The sequence below is a fragment of the Strix uralensis genome, chromosome 2 (genome assembly GCF_047716275.1).
Source record: "Strix uralensis isolate ZFMK-TIS-50842 chromosome 2, bStrUra1, whole genome shotgun sequence".
NCBI lineage: Eukaryota > Metazoa > Chordata > Aves > Strigiformes > Strigidae > Strix > Strix uralensis.
Genome location: NC_133973.1, coordinates 104900256 through 104921852, shown reverse-complemented (window position 1 = coordinate 104921852; position 21597 = coordinate 104900256). Strand labels below are relative to the sequence as shown.

The window sequence follows — 21597 nt, the reverse complement described above, 5'->3', positions numbered from 1 at the left end:
GCCAAGGGCAGCTCCTGCTCCTCAGCAGAGGTAGTTAACACTTACCTAAACCAGTGCATTAATTTCCATGTTTCGTCCTCCACGTGTGTCCTTGTGCTGCTCGGTGTAATTTGTGTCAGTATTATTTGTTGTCACTTCTCAAACTGAAGCTGTGACACTAACCCTGCCAGCCAAGGGAAAAAAACTACACACAGAGGCAACACAAGCCGGTATTGTTTAAATCAGATGAGCCCAGTGGTGTGGAAATTGCTTCTGTTGCATAAGTGTGCTTCCTGGTAAACCCCAGCCGATGGGCTGGTGAGCATATATAATTAGCCCAATACCAGCGGATGTAATTCAGTACTGCTCTGGTGAAAGAAGTACTGTGGGAAAAGAGAGGCAGGTGATTTTTCTATCAGATTTTCTTCCTACCACTAGAAATCATAGCTGCCACGTGCAATATTTAATATCTGATGTTAGTTTCCACCTTTCAGCCACAGCCACTTTTCACTTACCAACTAATCGTCAACTAGAAGTGTGCTGAAATGTATTATAAATGGGCATACAAAGGCTTTCTCCGGCACTAAATCACAACCGTCTCTACGGAGGAAAGGGACTGCTTACAGCAGCCCTGCATGGTAACTCAGGCCGGGAGAGGAACAGGCTTTTCCCATTCCAACACCAGGAAGAGTTCAGATTATCAAGCACCTTCTGCGGGAGCCGAGATGTGGCCATGAAAGCCTTTGGTAACTCTCTGCTCGGACAAGGCATCGGGCGGCATCTCTGGGAGCAGCGCTTGGTTTGGGGGAAGCGTTTGCTGCCACCAGCGCCCCTGGGCCCAGCACCTTGTCCTGGGAAGAGCTGTCCTTGGCCACCTGCCCCATGGCTTCCTGGACGAAAAAGGTGAGGTCAGGTGCTCTCGCCGCGCCTGAGGGCTGTCTCCTGCCTCGGAGATGAATAAGCAAAAAAATCAGACACCGTAGCAAGGGTGTCCCCCGAGGGGTGCTGGTTTTAAGCTGAGAGGTGGATAACTTATCTCCGCAGAGAAGGCATGCAACTACTTCTCGCGGGAGGGTTTCCAGAGGGAGCACCAGTCCCATCGGATGGGGTGCAGCTCCCAGAGCCGCGCAGGGTGCTGTGCACGGCGGCCGGGTGTGTTTGAGGGGAGGCCTCCGAGAAAACTTGCGGCAGGATGCTCTGCCGGGGTGCGGGAGCTCTCCCGGCTGGCTGGGCGTCGGCCGTGCCCGCGGTTCTGCAGGGACCGCTCCCCGCTGCCGACCCCCCACTCTCAGGCGGAGCGGGGCGCGCTGCCCCCCGGCACCCGGCGGTGGGGGGGCTGCACCCCGCTTCTTGCGCCCGCAGCGCCCGCCCCAAGGGCCGCACCCGGGACCTTCTCGGCGGGGCCGCTGCCCCCGGGACGCCGTGACGCCCCGCGGCTGCTCCCGCCGCCGGGCTGTGCGCTCCCCGCCCTCCTCACCGCCCCTCTCCCCCTTCCTCCTCCTCCTCCTCCTCCTCCTCCGGGAGCCTTGCCTCCCCTGCACACCTGCCTTGCCATTTGTCGGCGGCTTTGCTAGGAGGGGAGAATTTTCCCTCGGTCCCTTGCAGCATCCCTCCCCGGCGCACACACACACTCTCGCACACTAGCTCTCACTCACACACACTCACAGACCGAGGCACCGCGCTGCCTGTGCATCGGCGGCCGCCGCCTCTCCGGCACCCCGCGCCGCCGGCCCCGCGCTCCCCGCCGCCGCGGGGCGTCCTCCGCCTGCTGCAGCGCCGACGGACTCGGCAGCCGCCGGAGGAGGAGGAGGAGGAGGAGGAGGAGGGGGGGGGGGCGGCGGCGGCAGCGGCGGCTCCCGCTGCTCCGCGGCCCCGCACCGGCAGCCGGTAGGTACGGCGGTCCCGCGGCGGCTGCTGACCGCCCCGGGCGGCTCCCGGCGGGGGAGGCCGGGGAGGCGCTGCGGAGGGACGGGGCGGGCGGGGAGGGCGGTGGGAGCAGGGCGAGACGCGCTGCCCCGGCCCCGCCGCAGCCCCGCCGGCGGCGCCCGCCTCGCCCGGCTCCGGCTCCGGCTCCGCTCCTCCGGCGCCGCGGGGCCGCCCCTGCCGCTGCCCGCCGCCCCCCTCGCCCCCCCCGGGGCAGCGGCTCTCCCCGGTGAGTCAGAAAGTTTGCTCTCCAGGGCGCCCGTTTTTTGTTGTTGTTTGAGGTCCGCCTGTTTAGGGTGGGTTTTTATTTTCCCATTCCCGCTAGCGGGCTATTTATTTATTTTTTTTTTAATTTTCCCCTTTTTTTTTTTTTTTTTTTAATTGCAGTTGCTGCTGCAGCGGCGGGGAGGACGGGGCTCCCGCGCCCGCCGCTGCCCTCGCCGGGGAGAGCCGCGCCGCGCAGCCTCCCCACGGGGCACCCGCGTGGGCGGGCGGGCAGCGCACCCAGCGCACCCAGGGCAGCCGGGGTCGGGCCCCGGGGTCGCTCCCGCTTGCAAACCTTGCTCGGCCCCCGAGAGTGAGGTGGCTGCGGCTGCGACGACCCCGGCTGCCCCCCAGCCGTTTGCACAACAGTTTTTGGTGGCAGCTCGGGAGGTGACTGTCCCATCCCTCTCCTCCTCCCCGCTTCTTGAGCGAGCGCTTTAAAACAGGTTTCAGCGAAGCTATAGGTGACAGGGTCTCGGTGTGCGGCCGGTGAGGGACAGGGGAACTGCTGGGCACTGTTCTGTCACCAGCATTGTTACGGTAGCGGGTTCCCAGCTGAGGAATAGCCGTGTCCCACCCTGGCGAGGAGTGGGATTGGTTGTGGGTCATGTCCATCTCTCGTTGCTTTGACCTCATCGCTAGAAGTAGCTTGCTGTTGTCTGGGGTGGAAGAAGCTCTCTTGCATTTTACTCTTTTGTTCTTTAATTCTAAACATGGTTTTTGGTACGGGCTCCTGGTTTCTGAAAGGAGGGTTAGAGGCTGGATAAATCCATCTCTGGGCAGGAGAGACAAGAAGGTCTCAGATACTTCCTCTGAATTGTGTATTTTCTATGTTGCGTGTTGTTACTTTTTTTTTTTTTTTAATCACTGGAAGTTCTGCTGTGTCAAAAGCTTTGATGTCTTTTGCAGTGCACCTCATTCATTTTTTTCCAAATTTAAAATGGAGTGATGAAATGCATAGGCATTAATAAATAAGTTGAAAGGACTTTGAAATAGTATATGTTGTACATGGTGTGAAATTGTAGATATACATAAAAGAGTAATAACTACTCTGCAGGTTTTATTTAAAACCTTTCTTTCTATGGCTTTGTGCCGAACTGTCTTCATCTCTCTCAAATTTTAAGTGTTGGTTTTTGCTGTTGAGGTCCCCTGTTGTGGGGATGCCTTGATAGGCACCTACATTTGTCTGGTTTTAATAGTCTTTTAATCTCTCACTTTACAGAGACTTGCCACTCTACAAATATGTGAAATTTGCTATCATGGCTTTTAATTTTAGGTATCTTTTCCTGATGCTTTTATTTATATATCCATCTATTTGTTTTATTTATTTATTTATGTTGCAACTGAAAGGGGGGAGGGGAAGGAGGAGAGTAGGGAGTTGTTTCTGACTCTTCCATCTATCCAAATGTGCAAAAAAATGATTACATAAAGAAATTAAGGCACTGAAACAACCCTGAGCTGAATTCCAAGAACAAAAATGACTCTGGCATGTGTGCTCGCCCGCGCCAGGCGTTCTGCAGCGTGTGGTATTAACTGAACTTGCAGCGTACGGTTGCTCTCCAGTAGTAAGAGAACAGTTTGTATGCTCGGAAGCAAGAGAGTCTTTGACAAGTTGGCAAAACTATAGATACAGTCGAGGAACGTTGATACACGTGTGAGTGCGTGTGTATATGAACATCACCAGACTGCTTAAATTCATTTTTCCTCAGGATAGTTTGTCTTCCTCAACCTGGACTATATACATCCTTCCCCCTGAATTTTGAGGCATTTTTTACTGTTCCTCTCTGTGTGCATGTGTTTTAATGTTAGTCTTAATCTCTCTGTAAAATAGAAAATAATCCTGTAATAGATTTAGAAGACTCTATTGCCAGGCAAACCAGGCAATAGATCATGAAATCAGACAATAGTATTTTGTTTCCTAGCAACCCCCTACTGCAAACAGAAAACAACGATGGTGGATGCTTCCACATCATGATAGCTATATATCGAAACCCCCAAGTAGTAGGTACAGAACTACTAATTGTGCAGCGAGATTTTCTCCTATTTGTTTCAGCTGCTTTGTTAATATTTTCCTTCTGTGAGAAAGGGATTTGCTGGGGTAAGTGTAGTTAAATGGTTAAAATTTCACTCTGCTCTCCTAGCTTGATAACAATGTCTGTTATAATGAAGAGGGCACAAAATTAAGTAGTAGCTGTAGAATTTTTGCCAGTAAGAGCGATTTGAAATACCCTGTTCTTATTGCTGGACTATTTCTAAATCTGTGCTATAACAGACGTTTAAAAATCAGATTTATCATCTCCTGTATCCAGTATGCAATATCTTTCTGGACTTTGTCTTGTTAGTCATCCTTTAGCTTTGTGTTTTAAAACTACATTTGTTAGAATGTATTGAAAGAAAAATCCTTTGCTGCTCACGGGAATGTGAAGTAAAATCCTGAGTGCTCCTTTGCCGTGTTTATGTTCTTGGCACCCAGTTCACCCCTTCAAAAGAACTAGAGCTATCACAGAGCAGCAGGATTGGGTCCTAAGCCATGATCATTCTAAAAGTGCTTTTGATAATGCAGTAATACCTGTAGTTAAAGTGTCTGAGCATTGAAATGGCATCTCGACCCTGGACCAATCTTGGATGCACTTTGTGCACTGCCATCTATCTGAAAAAAATCCATTAGTGCAAGCTGTAGATCTAACACGGGTACGTACTGCCTGGCGGGCTTCAGCCTTCCAGCAGGTGTTAGTGCTTAGAAGGCTGCTGGAGATGCTGAACTGCAGTAGGGAAAGGAGGTGAGTAGGCTCAGATGAGTAGTTGTACGCACAATGCAGGAGAGGAGTTTCTGCGCTTTTGTCTCTTTGCCACCTTCCCGTCCTTTATAGGAGAAAGTGGCAAAAAGTTGTTCACAGAGTTTTACCTACAAGTCTTCACTATCCAGCGATATTTACAGCCGTCACACTGTAAATAAAAACAGTGGTAGTTTTCCTGTTGGCTGCACCAGTGAATCTGTGAAAGTGAAGGTATTATTTCGAACTTAATCACGTATGCATTATTAAACAACAATATTGTTGCTAGGTGTGGTAATGGTGTTCTCCAAGTGACTTTGGGGTTCACACTGTTGTTTAACAGATCCAATATGCAGTCATGTACAATTTATTTATATTGTCTGTAGGTATTTTTCTCATTCATCTCAAGTACTGAGGTACAAAAGTGTTACAACACGCCACTTCAATAAAAAGGGCGGGAGTGGAATGGTCAGAGAATATTTTAATTCTGATAAATATCAATGAGCAGCTACTTTCTTGTCTGTATTTGAAATCATGCATTTTAGTGCCTTAGCATGTGTGGATGGTTTAGTTTAGAACATGTTAATTGAATTTTGGAAGGCTTTATGGATTGAGAGGAAGTAGTCATTTTCCAATTTTTCTTCTCTGTTTCTTTCTCAGATGGCACTCCTCCCAAACCTTGAATTTTACAATTAGGTAGTCCACAGATTAAGCTTGGTATGGCTGCCTAATTGCAGTCCCCACTTAGTCTCTGCCTGTGTTTACCAGACAGCAGAATAAGGGAAGGCAAAGAAAACAAAAAGTACAAACAAAAAACAAGGGGGAGAGAAAGGTCATGAAGTATTCTGTGTGTAAACAATGGAAGACATTTGGAAGTGATTTTAAATACTCTCAATGAAATTCCCATTATGCCAACTGCATTTGTTGGTGGTGATGACCGTAAAATCTTACATCTGCTGTCATGTGGGTTGGCATCTGATGGAAATAGTCAACCCATGACCAAAACCAAAGACTAGTACCTTCTTCCCCCTTCTCCCCCTAAAAATCTTTCGTGGAACAGTGAGTTAAGTCCATTGCATTTAAAGGCATTTGGTAGATAGGAATTAAGAAATGGACAGCTTTGTTCTCTCTGTCTAACTATGCAATGATGGTCATGGCTAGTGAGCTACCAGGGAATGTGCTATATATCTTACTGAGATACATGTGCGTTTTCAAATTTTTCACAGGCCTTTTTTTTTTTTTTTTTTTTTTTAAAGAGGCTACTGCAGTAACGAGAATATAGAGTTACTTACTGCACGTCTAAATCCTATAGGCTTAATGATTACTGTACTGTTGCATATTTACTTAGGTATTTATTTCCTTATTTTAAGAAAGGAACAAAAACATGATGTCAGTTTTGGACTCTCTTGAAGCTTCATTTTTAAATCTTGTAACATAAAAGCATTGAGCTGTCAATTCTTGCCAAATATGGAAAGTAAACCATCCAAGTGATTACAGAAACTGAGGATTTGGTTCAGCAAAGCACTGACTTGCATACCTAACTTTTTTTTTAAATGCATGCTTAAGCTCATCTCCGCTTGCCGTGATCAACTGGATTTAAGCATGTGCTTAAAGTTAGGCATGTAATTAAATGCTTTGTTGAATAGGGGCCTTGGGCAAAACCTGTAACCTTTGAAACTAGCGTCTTTGCTTTGGAGTAAACAGTACTTCAGGAGAATTCCTACAGGCTAGTAGAGTGAAGGGAACAAATTTGGGGAAAAGGCAAGTCCACAGAGCAAGGAGTATCAAACTGAGAAGTTACTGACGGGTAATAGCGATGTCAGAAGGGATCTAGAATTAAGATCCAGCAGGAGGTAATACATGAGTCTGCAGTGTGACTTGATTACAGAACAGCATGGTTTGTGCTTGAGCTGACAAGAAAAAGGTACCATGTCTGCGAACAAAGAGGTGGGATTCCCTTTCTATAAGAATTTGCCATGAACACATCTGAAAACTCTGAATATCATATCAACAGGAAGGTGTTGGCAATTTCAGTGAAGCTCAAAGAAGAGCAACAAAATACTTGGGGGTCTGGAGGAACTAGCTTGAGGGAAAATATTCAAAAATAGACATATTTCTAGGCTGGTACTGAATATGGGGAGATAGGTTAACTACATGTAGATATTTGAAAAGTATTGTAGTCAAAGGAATCTGGTTTTTTTGGTGCATTATGTGAGAGAATACCTAGAACTAAATGGAGAAATCGAGGAAATAAGTTTAATTCTGGACAAAAACTTAATGACAGAAAAATGTATTGGAGCCTATATTAGTCCAGGTGTAGTGAGAGCCCATGACTCTTCAGACGTTTAAAATAAGAGTAGGTAGGTCACTAGCAAATGTACTCGAGGAGGCAATTCTGCATTTTCAAGGAGATGGAGTACAAGATCTAACACCCCTTCTTCCTGTCTCTGTTTTGTTCTAGTTTCAGATAAAGGTTACAAGAGAAACTAGGTCAGATACTGGGCCAACCATCCTTGACTTGATTTTTCTCAAACCGGAATGTTTGTACTTTGGCCAAGCAGTTTCTAGTTGGGTCTTGCACTTTTATAAATGCATGACTTGGAACCGGGTCATCATATGAACTCAGGTTGAGTCAATGATGGGATGGTGAATGTGCAAGGATTGGCCACAGTAGATGTTTTAGTCACCAGCTTTGGTTTATTCGTTTGTTTTCCCTTTTGAAAACAATGAGCATCGTGGGGTGTAGAGGGCACAGAGGTGACAGCTTCTTGTTTGTTGACGGTTTCTGCAGCATTTTCTTTGATCATCTAAGAAAGCTTACTGCCATCGGGTAGCAATGATGGATAGCAGGTTCTACTGCTTCCTTCCTGTCCCCTCATCATGATGCCCTGATCTCATAACAGCTGTCTCCTATGATCTGGCTAGTCTGTATGCAGTGCAAGTCCTGATGACTACAGCTGTCAGTGGTGTGTTTTCTGGAAGAGGCTAAGAGAGGAGGAGAGACATATGGATGATCTTTTCCAGCATGCACTGGTTTAAATGTCTCACTTATCCATGTAGACTGGGAGAAGACTTAGCCAGGGAAGGTGCAGGTTCAAGGTGTAATGGCAGTTTCCTTGAGGAATCCTTGCCTGAAATGATGTTATTACAATGGTTTCTTGCAATTCATTTTACTCAAAGCAAGTATTCAGAAAAAAAAAATCATTGTGCAGGCTGATATCATCAAGGAATGTTTTCTAACAGCCATGCCAATTGCAGAGGAGGAGGTGGATTTTCCTCTGCCATGCTTTGTGCATACCTGGCAGCCAACTGTTTAAACAAGGCCTATTTTGGTAACCATAAGGTAAAAACAAATGATTCAGAGTAACCCTTCCTTGTGTGATAATGATTAGAACAGTGGTCTTGCAGGAGTACCACGTACAAGGGAAAGCACAGCTGGGGTAGAGCTGGTTGGTGAGACTAACCTTTGGTTTAAGTACTTGATGGTGCAAGAAAGGGGTGTTTTGAAGTTGTGGAAGCCAGGTTTAGGTCTTCTGTGTGCAGAATAAGATGAAAAAACTTGGTCTGTCTATTAAAAAACAGTACACTCCCAATACATCCCAGGTGACTGCTTAGAAACAAATCCTCTGACAGGTAAGCCAGGTTCAGCTGTTGGTGGTATTCGTCTCTGGGGCTTGGTTGATAGTGTTGGTGATGGAGTCTGAGAGGAGGTTGAATGAAGCTGGAGGAAGGGTTTTTTTTTTCAGGCTGAACATAAGAATTAAGACTGAAGTTGTTCCCAATGCATTACTGATGTTAGAGGGACAGTTTTTTTGATGGGTGAATAATTTGTTGATGGATGGATAAGGTAGCTAAAAAGAACCCATACAATTGAGTGGACCAATCTTGGTAGTTGCTGGTAATGAAATTGAGTAGATTGGTTTATTTAGGATTACTTGTGTACGTTAATAACACTCTTCTGTGTAATTATGTCTAAGATCAGACTTACTGGATGGAATCCTTTAGACTGAAAGATACTGTGTAAATGTAATATTATTATTCTGTCACCTTTGCAGGGAGAAGCTAGGTCCACAACAGTCTTAATTACAATTTGTTTCCATTAATAGATCTTTACTTTTAGACTTAATTCATTTAACTAATTCATTTAACTTAAGTTAAATGAGGCTTTAAAGCATTTTTATACAGGTACTTTTAACATAGTGTTAGAATTTAGGATGTGGGGTTTGGTATACTAGATTTCATCAATACATGATTGGGAACAGTTCCTCCATGGCTAGAGTGGATAGCATACAACTATTTTGGTATGACAGGTTGGCTTTATGCAGATTTTAAAGGGGTCTGTGCCCTATACATGGTGTAAAAATGCTTCAGGACATAACAGCTCTGCCTGGGATAGAATACAGTGAGGGTTTAACAGTATTTTTTACAACTCTGTTTAGACTTACCCATACCTGTTAGGAAGCATTTTGTCAGGGAAGCAAAGAAGAAATGAAATAGAAGTAGCTGATAAAGGCGTGAGGTGAATTTAGGGAGGTGGAGTACAATAATCAGAATGCGAGTGCTCTTAGATCGGGCACTGGTACTTGTGCACTTATAAGAAGTATTTCAGCAATGACAAAGTTTGTTTCATCTGAAAGTAGCAGATTGCTTCCTAATAATTTGCTGGTCTGACATTCTGTGAAATTGTGTTATATCCTAATTCAGTGGCTCCTCTGCATATAGAATAAGAGCTTGCTATTTTCTACCAAGTGAAGCAGTTCCCTCTCATTCTGCAGTGGTAGAGGCCTGTATTTTGGTGGCAGAGATCCATGGATTAATCTCTTCTGATGACTTATGATGGATGTTGGCATTACTTCAACACTGACTCAGAAGAAAGAGTTGCATTTACCAAATAAGTGATCCACTTAGTTTATCGAGAGTTTTCCTTAGAGGTGTGACCCTTGCTTAGCAGTGAAATCTACTGAGATCACAGCCCAGGGTAGTGTGGTTATAGATGCATCAAAAAAGTGTGTGTTTATGATCCTCTGCTGGCAGATGATGGGCAGCTGAATGTGAACAAGCACTCTGTGCAGATTTACTAGCTGTAAATGGGTGGTCTATTCATGCATCCTCATGGTTCTTCTGCACGTGCACATCTGGCTTCCACCGTCTTCACGCAGAACAGAAATGGAGGTGTTGGTGGGAGGCTGTTACATGTGAAAGCTGAAGACTTAAAGGTCCTGGAAAGTACGTTTGATTAATCTTCTTTATGTTGCCTTTCCATTAGCTGTCCTAAAATGATCATCTCTTAGGTTAATTTCATTTTAGCAAATGAAGGCACCCTTGGCCAGTTTTTTGGTTCAGGGCTATTCATATCTTAACAGTAAGAGGAAATACTGTTTATCCTGATAACTCCTCTTCTGCAATGTAATCTCCCATTTTGTATGAACCAGATAGCCATTACCATTTTATGTCATCAATAGCCTATGAGAGAGCACGTGTTTTCAGTTCCTAGAGGAGCTGGGCTAAAGTTGAGCTGATACACTCCAGGTGAAAGCTTAGATGTACTGTTGCCAATCCATTTAGCTATCCAGTTTCTTGCCAGTTCTGTAAGGTTAATACTATTACAGGAAAACATGTGAAACCAGGTGTGGTGTGTATGTCATTAGCTGGGTTTTGCAGTTTTATTTTTCATGATGCATTTGTTTAACTTCTGTATCGTTTTGCAGAACATATGTAATGTGTAGTTTATATTGTTTTCTTTGCAAAATACAAGGCGGCTGTAATTTTAGCCTGGAAAGGAAACTATTAACATTTTTTAAGTAAAAGAGAATGGCTGAAAAATTGGAATTTCTTTTTAAGTTCCTTGGAAAATATTAAGGGAGATTATGTAACTGCATAAAATCTCTGGGGAAAAGGAAAGAGAAGGCTCGCTGTTAATGAAAGAACAGAGTAGCTGCTTAGTGTAATCCGCTCTCCATGGATAGTGATGAGAAGGAAGAGAATGGAGAACTGTGTGGTCAGAGCAGGCTTCATTTGCTCAAATCTGGAAGTAGGCAGCACATCTGACAGGACAGCTTTGTTGAAGGCCAGCTTTCCTATCTTGCACCTAGGTTTATCTTTTCCATAATAACAAAAGTTGATTCTGTTTGTTACTATATACTACAAATAAAATAGAAATGATAGAAGTAATAATTTTCAGGCTCATCTTGCTCAAGAATAAAGGGAGTAGTGTGAAGTGAATCAGCGAACCTGTTGTAATCAAACAGTTCTTGTATACCTAAAGTATAAATGCTGCATAAATAGCTAGACAGAAAAGAGTAGCGGTCATCTTGAAATCATGTAGAAAATCTGTTTCTTTTGGTTCTTCAATGTCAGATGGGCTGCCAGATGAAACTGAATATTGAATTGAAAGCAGAAGATTGAATTTGATAATCCTGAAGATGAGATGCTTTGACAACTCTGTCATCATTGAAATATAGCTGTGATGATCACTTAAGTAACTGTTCTAGTTGTTTCAGTGGCTCTTCAACATTTCGATCTAGAGGAATCGGTTTGTCTTTGTTATCAGGGAAGACAAAGAGCAATAGCCACTCCTATTTTAAACACTAGGAAAATGAAGACTTCAAACTTGGTGAGAAACTACTTTTTGTGCTAACGTTGCTGTCAGCATAACACAAAATGGGCAATATAGGGTGAGATGTAAGCCTGTGGGTATTGCTTTTTAAAAGACATTTAAATTCACTGGTTTGCTGTTAAATGGATGAAGGAAAAGAACTAAAATAAACAGCACTTCTATTAATGCCAGATGGTTCAGTGAATATGAGAAGTATTCAGAGAGTGGCTATAAGCATCTGTGCAAGGAAAAATGCAGACCTGTATCACACTTTCAGCCATGTCTCTAAGGGATGCCATGGGAAGATTGTACGACAAGGAGGTGTTCTGTAAGTGCCTGAGGAGCAAGCATAGTAGTGGCAGAAACAAATTGAAATGTGGACTTCTGAAGTAGGTTTGTCCTGATGCTGAGTTCATCTCAGTGAGAAAGAACCACGTGTGTAATTAGGGGCTGGCTGGAAAAAAGTATTTATGCTCCCTTCCTTCAGTTACTCTTGGACATCTTCTGAGGAAGATCATGTCTTTATTTTTCCCTCTGCTCTGTGGTCCTCAATAATGCAAGTTTTATCTAAACTGAAATTGAACACAACTTTTGTAAGAAATTTTTATACAGCCAGATACTCCCCATAGAATCGGTAATCTTAGGAAGGCAACTAATGATGGTTTCAGAAGGATTTTGACCAGCTACAACTTGATGATGCTCCAGTTCAAGTAGAAACTTTCTTCCTCTAACTTGCAAATAAATAACACCAAATATTTGAGCAAAATATAGAAGGAGGCCTCAGCAGCTGTAGATACTGAATGACAAGATTAATGCTTTGAATGAAGATGGAGAACAGGAAGAAGTCTGACATACAAGGAAAAAAAATCTGCAATGCCCACAGTGAGTAAAGTAAAAATAATAGGCTGAATACTTTGCAAGAAATAACAAGTTTGGGATTTTTTGTCTAGTTGTAAGGATGTAGAGGGGTCCTAGAATGGACTGTGTGAACACTGTGGGAGTCTTGAAAAACATGGTAGATATAACTGTGTTGTCTTTAAAGGATGCAATGGATCCTGTTGCATAGTTGTTTCCAGTGCTATTTGTCTGTGATTCTCACCAAGCCGTACAGTGAGTGGGATAGAAGGAAGTGGGATGGTCAGAAGGAGTGTGGTTTCATAACTTAAACTGAAATCCAGATGATCAGTCTGTTATCCTTGTTTGTGTCAGAACAGTGGAATATGTAGCAGTCAAGTTATAGGAGACGCTGGCAGCTGAACATGGATGTTTCAGGCTTGAAAAATATTTTCTTCCCGGCCCATCTCAATGTGGAGCATTTTGGCATGTTGCACTGTTAGACTTCAACCATTTTGATAAATTCACTTTTTCACATGTGATCCCTTGCTAACAGAACTTAAGGTTCAGCGCTGGCTGGTGCAAAAGCATCATAAAGCATAGGTAGAGAGAAAACTAATCTGTCTTCAAAAAGCTTATGTAGACATATCCCAAGTTGTTAAAGCACAACTGAAAGCAGACTAAAAGAATGGTAGACCAGGCTGTTTAGAGACTTGTGACTCAGCTGCAACATTTCTGTGTATTTTATTTAGAGTTGCTTGCTTTCAGTTTTGGACCATGTTGGAGGAATAATCATGTTATAAAATGAATTCGGTAGTCTGTGGTTTGTGTTTAGCTAGTAAAAGGTTTATGGACTTCCTACGGTATTTCCAGTGGCTGTCTTTGGTCAGAGGAAGAAAGTTGCCTGAGTTCTGGAAAGCGTGCACGGAAAAAGCTGAATAATGGACCCCAGTTTCTGCTTTTCTCCAGATGTTCACTCCATAGCTAGTAGCATGTAGACCAATAAAAATAGTATGTTAGGAGTACCAGAATATGAGTTCTTTTGGAAGAGAATTTTGAGCTCTCCTAGGAAACAGATTGGTTTCTGTGCACTATGTGTTGACAGAGATTGCATCCTTTTTACATGAGTAATGAGTCAAATGTTCTTTTAGGATATATAGGGCCAGATTCTGATCTCCAGTGATTTAAATTTTGAGCAATTCAAGAGAGATTCATGAGTTACACTACAATAACAGATTACAATCTGGTTCTTATTCGGTAGGATTTTAATATCATTATAAAAGGGATATTCATCTTCATTTTCTAAATGTGTAGCAAGTTACCTAATTAATCCAATATTGTCTTCATTCTAGAGGAGGCTGTTTAACTCGAATCTCATTGTCAAATACCACACAGACAAGCTCATGTGGTGGTAACATTAACTAATGATAGAGTTATCCAGATATACAGTTCTATCATTAACTGGAATTACAGCATAAATCCAATTGTTTTCAGAAGAGAAAGACCACATTGCTGAAATGAAGAAAGCACGCTATTTTTTCGTCACTATGCAATTAACTCATATAACCTCTGTGCTTGTCATGCTTTGTGTAAGATGCAGGGTGACCAGCTGTAGGTCACTTATATGAGAACAAAGACCTTGGGGCTGAGAGACAGTTTATTAAGATAATACTGTGGTGTGAAGATCAGCTGTCACAGCAGTTGCCAATGCAAGCATGTCTGTATTTACTGTATGCTTGCAGTAAATAAGAGTTGCCTGAGTTGGGATGTTTTGAATACTAAAGCATGGGGAGAACAACCAGATAAATGGTGGTGGTGTGAGTGTGGACCCAACCTTCCCTTGTTTTCTGCAGATTTTCCTTTGGTAGTGATTGCTCTGTGGATTTTCTGATGCAAGGTTGAGTACCTACCATTCAAACCGTGGGACATTTATTATTTTTCTCCTTTATTCAGCTACTTATTTTCATGAAAATGAAGGCACTCTGCCCTCTGTCAGTTTTGGTCACTCTTGACCAATGTTACACAAAGTTAGTGAAGAGAAGGGAGGAGAAACAGGTGAAGATGCAGATAGAGCATCGTTTAAGCTTCATTCTCGGGAAGTAGGGCTGAAAAATATTTTTCTTGGGCATTTCTCTTTCCAGGTAGAAAAAAGAAAAGTTGAATTGAATTCTTTCATCCATGTCAAGGAGTACAAAGTGTGTTGTCACTTGCTGGTGCCTCAGTGTATTTGTCATTGGGAAGCCCACAGCAATGTGCTTTCTAAATGGTCTATGAAAAATGGACATACAATCTGTTTAAAACAAAATAAACTTGTTTTTATCTGTTAAAGCAAAACAAAGCTGCTGTGTTTTGTAGACCACTTGTTGCCGTTAGAGTGTGTATAAGGCAAGTCTGGTGCATTGCCACTGACCAGCGTAAGATAAGCAAGTTCTTCCTCACAATGCCTCTTTAAACATTTTACGTGTAAATTTTTCTTTTAAAAATCTTTGATATTGTGTAGTTAAGTTTGGAAGTGTCTTATGTCAGCTTTACAAGAACATCAGATTTTTATCTCCATAGCACAAAGAAAACTCCACACTTAAGATTCAGTTTTGCAAACCCTTCCCCCTTCTTCAAACATTCATATGGAAATACACCATTAACTGTGAAATTCCCTAGCAACCTTAACAGCCTAGAAGAAGGGATCCAAAACCCAGCAATACTGAATTCTCAAGAGAATTCCTACTGTCTATTGTTAATATTCATTATATTCTAATAAGTGATTCGAGAAATTCTTTTCAGGGTCTCTTTCTTTCTCTCAACTGCAACGGTTGTTTTGTTGGAAAAGCGCAATATTCACTGGTGAAAAGTGGAACCCAAAGCTTCTTTCTTAACCATCTCTCTCTAGAAAGCCTTCAGAAAATCCACTTTATTTCATGGTGATTCCTTTGCTAATTGCTTTAACAGCCCGTAACTTTTTTTCTGATACCTTAGACATTGACAGCTCATAGAAGAATTGTTAGTACTTTATAACATAATCAATGATTTGATAACACAGCTTAAAGAGAGAACTCGTAAATTCATATACATGGTGTCAGTAGTATGTGCTTCTACGTATGTAGTACCGTGACAGTTTTTGTACCTCTTCATTCCCTTACCTAGTAAAGACTAGTCATCCTGAAAAATCTAGAGCTGATGCTATGGTATGCAGTGTCTCAGGTGTTTTAAGTGCAGGAAATCATTCAGGTATTGCTTCAGCGCAGCCTTAATCCCGTGGGAGCTGAGAAGTTATGGCAAGAAGTCCCACTGCTTGACAGAGACAGGACTGTGCCCTGAGCTGTCAGCATCGAATGAAGCGTCATTAGCCAATGAAATGAATTTCACTTATTTTCCTTCCAGCTCTGGTTTTTAGAGTAACTTTTTGGGTGGAATGTGGAGCTGTGGTTGTATGTAGGTTGGTTTTTTTTTGTTGTTGTTGTTTGTTTGGTTTGGGTTTTGCTTCTGTTTTTTTATTTTTTAAATTTTAAGTGGTCCCTTCTATATGTCTGTCTCCCTAGCCCTTTTTGTCTTGCCTTCTCTCCTTTCATTTTTATAACCCTCCTTTCTCCTTCTTTTTGTGTCCATCTGTCCCAGGTCTTTTTACTGTGACCTCCATTTCTTTTATATTTCAGACTTGCTATTTCTCTTTAATGCACTGTCGTCTTTATTACTTTCCTTTTCTTTGCTCCCTTCATCCTTTCTATTTACTTTTCCCACTCTTTTATATTAGGAGGCTCTGTCATAAATATTCTAATTAATTTATTTCCACAGAGATAAGATTGTAGACCTTATTTTTTTTATTACTATTTTTCTTTAATTTTATATTTGAAATTTGCCACAAGTGCTCTCTTTCTGGAATACCATTTCATCTACTCTAACTTTTCTTTTTTTGTATCCCATGCAAGTGACAGAAATGTGCCTGTGTCATACAAAGTAAAGATGGGTAATGGGTGTAGCCCAGCAGTACTGTATGGCCACACTTAATTTCTTATTGTTCAAACGATTAGAAATTTGAGCTTCTCTCTCAGGCTCAGGACTCAGATAGGCTGTCCTGTCATCTGAGTTCCTGGCTTTGAAAAATAATTTTTTATTTCTATTGCTCCTTACATTGTATAAGATCAGTAGTATAAGAGGATACCTGTGCGTAGTGTAATAGTTTTGTACAGTTGTCAGAATTTTCATGTTTTTGCTCAAGGAAAGGTGCTTGCTTTTACATAGGGACCCTTACTTTGAGACAGTTGTTCCAAATAAAGGAATATTTGTACCATGTGTCATCTTTAATTATTTTTTCTGTGGGTAAGTCAATTTGAGAAATGTGATTATGTATCATTAAGGTCCATAATCTTAAATGTTCAAAAAACCACACTCACATGTCTTTAGTATCAAAATTTGAGTGTGAAATAGGTAGTACTATTGGAAAGCTAAATGAGTGGTGAGTCAAAGTAATTAAGGGAAAGTAAATAATCTCTAAGGTTCTCATTCCCCATGAAACTAATTTTGTATCTTATCCTTCATGTATTTAAAAATAGTTCCCTGCTAATTCAAGATGCTTGTGTACTATGTGTGTGAAGAGCACTTCAGTTCTATTGAAAGGATGGCAGATTAGGAAGTCATTTTCAATGGGGTAATTTTTTTATTTTTTTATTTTAAGAGAGACATTCATTTGGGCAATGTAAGTGAACAAATCTTACTGGAAAAACAGTCTTGATGTGCATGCAAGACAGCAGGTGATCAGACAATAATTTTGTGGTGGTTTATGACTAGAAAGCCTTTGGTTTTGTCTTTAAAGGCATATGGATAGCAGTACTTTCTCTACAAAGGTGGGCTTTTTTCCCAGTCTAGTAAGGCCTTAAATGTTCTGCCATGCATGCTTTCCTGTTTTACCTTCAAAAGATCTGTGTCTTGTTAGTGACTCTACTATTTGGAATATAGATTATTTTTTTTTTTCCTTAAACTAATAAAATATACCTTGGAAGGTGGATGGAATGTATTAGAAAGGCTAGACTGCTCTGGAGCTGCAGGGCTGCCTGCATGAGTCTGACGGTGGTTTGATGGGAGAGTGACGAGATTGCACTGTCACCTCCATCAGCATCTTGAATAGTTAACTTAAGAGGGCTAATATATATTCATTACATGTCTCCAGGTTTCTGTGCCAAAGAAAATAAATCTCATTTCTTTCTTTATTTCTGTGTACAGCCTGCCCTTTAACTCCCGAGGTTTTCTGTTGTCCAAAGAGGCATATTATGTGTGTAGATTTCTTTGTTTTACTCATGGAGATGTAGGTAATGAAATGAGGTGGCAAGAGTGAAATAGCAAAGGTTCATATGTACAGAGTGCATGAAGCATGGTACTGTGCTGAAATGTGTGGAGGGACTGCATAGACTCGCTCTGAGCATGTAACATATGTGCCTGAATTAGGAGCTCACGTAGTATATGTAGTGCAGCCCCTTGGGCTCTGAATTGCCAGCTTCAGGTGTCTGAGTATCTGCTGAATGTACAGGAACCCTACAATAACAAGGTTAAGTCATAGCAAAGTTACATGTCTAAAGTAGACAGTGTACATGTATCCCTTCTGCATCAGATGAGGATGCCATGTGTTACTTATTAAAAAAGGATGCTAACCTGTTTGATAGTGAATTTAGAGGAGCTGAAGATGGTGCTTTTTTTCAGATCTGCAGCCTTTCAAGAGAAGCCAGTAAAGCTATTCTTTTAAATGCAAGTTAACAGAGGCTTTCTGGTTTATTAACTGCAGATCCTCATGCAAGTTTAGAAGGACTGGAACTTAGTGCTTATGTCCTGCTGTCATTCTCATGCTCTCTGAAATCAATGAGGAGTTTGGTGCAGAAAAAGTCAATGCTTGGTCAGAGCCCTGCAGATTTGGTGAAAGAAAATAAAACCATCAGTTCATATTTCAAGAGCAGGGTAAACCTATTCAATGTAAAAAGGAATTCTGTAACCTGTTATCTGCAGCAGGAAAGGTGCTTTTTATTAATCGATCAAAGAAAATGTTGAAATAATTGGAAAAATGACTTGAGGGAGGGAAAAGCAGAGTAGGAGGCTGATATTGTTTGTGAAATCAGACTATTCTTAAAGCTTTCATATGCTCTATGTAGTGTGTAGAAAAAAAAATATTTCTTTTTTCCTCCTGAGAGAAGACATGATTTTATCTCAGTAATTGAAAATAATCTCTGAAGTTGCTCCTTAACTAAACTTACATGAACCCCTTTTAAATCAGTTGTTATCTTTCAGTGAATTTCTCAATAAATGTTCCTGCATGCGCTTGGATGGAGTGATCCTATATAGAAAATAAGGCTGAGCACATCCTATTCATGACTCAAAGCACAGCATTTCTAGCCTAATTATGGTGACATTTGGCTGTGATGCTGTAGTTAAAGGTGCTTGTTGGTGTTTCTATTATAAATTGTGTGTACTTGAATGGCTTAATTCATGCCAGGCAGAAGTCTGTCTAGATATCTACTTGTCAATTTTTTTCCCTTCATTAAAAATTCTTAAGTGAAGAAAACAGTTTTGAATTCTGGATTTCTTTGATCATATCTGTTTCTTTATCAGGCTACTTATTACAAATAATGCTATGCTTTTGCTTCATTTCAAAACTTTCTTCTGTTGTGGAACATGCATGGTTACTGTTTGATGACTTGCATCACTCTCAGCACTTCGGGTTGCTCAAAGAAAGCCATGCCTGTAAAAAGGGGGAAAGGAAACACAAGAACATATGGAATTGTCTATGTTGAGCAATCTTTGTGCAATGCTGTCTATTAGCAAAGATTATTTCAGTCACCTCAGTTACTGCAACTGGGCAGTATTAATTTAGGGACTTCTCACTTACTAGGGATGTTGCCAAGTGAATTCCTCACAGTTCCATGAACACTAAGCAATCCCTTTAGACGTCACTCAATAGTCATATCTGTCACGCTTGCATTAATACACATAAACTATTTAGTAATTTCCTGCTGCATAATGACCACTGCTAGATCCAGTTGTATTTATTCCACATTTTTGGAAGAGAACAAAACAAATGGACCCAACTGGACTCAACTAGCAAATCTAGCAAAAGGTTTGAGTTGGAAGGGACCTTAAACATCATCTAGTTCCAACCCCCCTGCCATGGGCAGGGACACCTTCCACTAGACCAGATTGCTCAAAGCTTCATCCAGCATGGCCAAATGCTACTAAGCAGTTCCCTCAAAAAAAGAGCACAGTGAGTTTTACAGAAATACTGATAAAGGTGAAATTTCTAAAGCATCTTCTATTTAGAGTTCTCTTTTTTTAGGCAGAGGGCCTTATCTGAAGTCTGTTGAGCTTAATAAGAGTTTTCTGAGTGACCTTCTAATATCTGTTTAAGGCTGTAGAGGCCCCAAAGTGGTAATGCTGAGAGGTGTAATTGGCCCTATAAATCTCAGTGGGTCATTAATTCTAAATCTCAATAATGTAGGACCAGGATGCATGTAACTGAAACAGAATGATGAGTATAGTAGGAAGATTTATGTAAGCATTGTCTTGCTTTAGTTTGCACAGTAGTAGAAATTATTTGTAGTTTTGGCTTGGGAGCTTGCTTTCTACCGTAACATCAATTCACAGGTATCACCTATGTGTTTCTGGAAATTTATAAATGCACCTTTTTGGGGAAGATGGCTGGGGATTTTTTTTTTTTGCATATCAGGAGGTAGTAGAACATGACTTGGAAAATCTCTAAGATGGATATAAACCCCTCAACTCGCATAATTTAATTGTATAAAAACAGTTTTCAAAACATTGCTGCACCTAACACATTTGCTCCTAATGATGACAGCTTGAATTTTAAAGCACATATCTAAGTTTTTGTTTGGTCTGTGGAGACAGGATCCTGAAATGTGCAGTGTCTGTAGCTGTCAAGCAGGTACATCCTAAATGGAGATGCCCATATCAAGGTGCACTAAGAATCCACCATCTCTGCATGTACTCAGTGAGAACTGCCAGCTAATGAAAGCCTTGCCATTATTTACCATGACAAAGAAGGGCCTTTCAGTGTGTTACTTGGAGGGGGGGGGGGTGAAAGAAGGCTTGACTTGGCTCAGTGAGAACTTCTATCTTGCTTCCCCCAATGTGAAATTATTGTAATATGTTCTTATTTCATGGTATGAGGTGTAAGTGGTTGTTGCTATATAAGTGCATAAGCAAAGAGTCAAAAATGAAAATTAACCAATGCAGTGACATGGCTTTTGCCATATGTCGTTTGAGTGCCAGCCATGTGTGCAATCCATTTTAAAGTCCCCTTTGTGCTTTTGCATGAAAAAAAATTTACCATCCTTTGCTTCAGTCCCCTGCCAGGGATTGTTCAGATTATCTTTGTGCTGTACCCCCAAGGCCAAAAAAACCCTGAATGTATCCTAGCATAAACAGAACACAGGGAGGAAACAGTTAAGATCAAAATATACACAACCACACAAAGAAAAAAAAATCAGACTTTTAAAAACGAAACAGGCCATTTATGGGGGAAATCTTGAGTATTGGTATTTTTATGTAATCTGAGGTGAAAAGGGAAATATTTAGTATCCCATAGTATTCTGCTATAACATCACATTCAGCTTTCTGAAACATGTATTTGTCATCATATCTGCCTCCATTTATAACTGAAAAGAGAAATTATAAAAGCTTATTGCTTGATCTCTGGCCTTTCTGTGCAAAGGCATGTGTACTGCCTTACCAATTCTGGGAGACTTTGTTAGGGACTATTCCTATGAATGCTTGTTAGGCACTTAGCAGCAGTGGGGGCTCAGGTGGAAGGAAAAGAAAAGGCAGGGTTTGTGTGTGTGCTTTCCTTTATTTTTCAAGAAAGAATTTCAATTTCAGTTTGATCTGTAATTTTCTGGCAAAGCAATGACTGACTGCAACTGTACCTGTTTTTTGTCCAGTGGGTGCCATCAAGCCTTTTACTGTATTTGAAATAGTTCCATAATTGTTTTAAAATCTAACTGTAATCTAACTGTATTTGGGCCTCAAACATTAGTATTCATACACAAAATAATGCATGATGTACTCATCCTTCCTAAGCTAGAGTCTGAATCAAGGGCAGTGTAAGATGACCTGAAGTAGATTAACTGACCAGTTGAGAATTTCCATTGTAGGGAGTTTTAGATGTGCCTTGGTTCTCTTCTGGAACCAGAAAAACTAAGTCAGGACCAGGGGTGAGGAGAAAAGATGTAGCAAGAA

At 41.5% G+C, this 21597-nt stretch overlaps 1 protein-coding gene across 6 annotated transcripts in view; it reads left to right on the top strand.

Moving 5' to 3' along the window:
- Nucleotides 1–1535: 1535 nt before the first annotated feature.
- Nucleotides 1536–21597, top strand: part of ENOX1 (ecto-NOX disulfide-thiol exchanger 1) — a 383297-nt gene continuing 363235 nt past the window's right edge. For all 6 annotated transcript variants that reach the window (XM_074859609.1, XM_074859613.1, XM_074859612.1 and 3 more), the window contains exon 1: nucleotides 1536–1866. The gene's annotated coding sequence lies outside the window, so the exon portion shown is untranslated. The remainder of the gene's footprint in view (nucleotides 1867–21597) is intronic.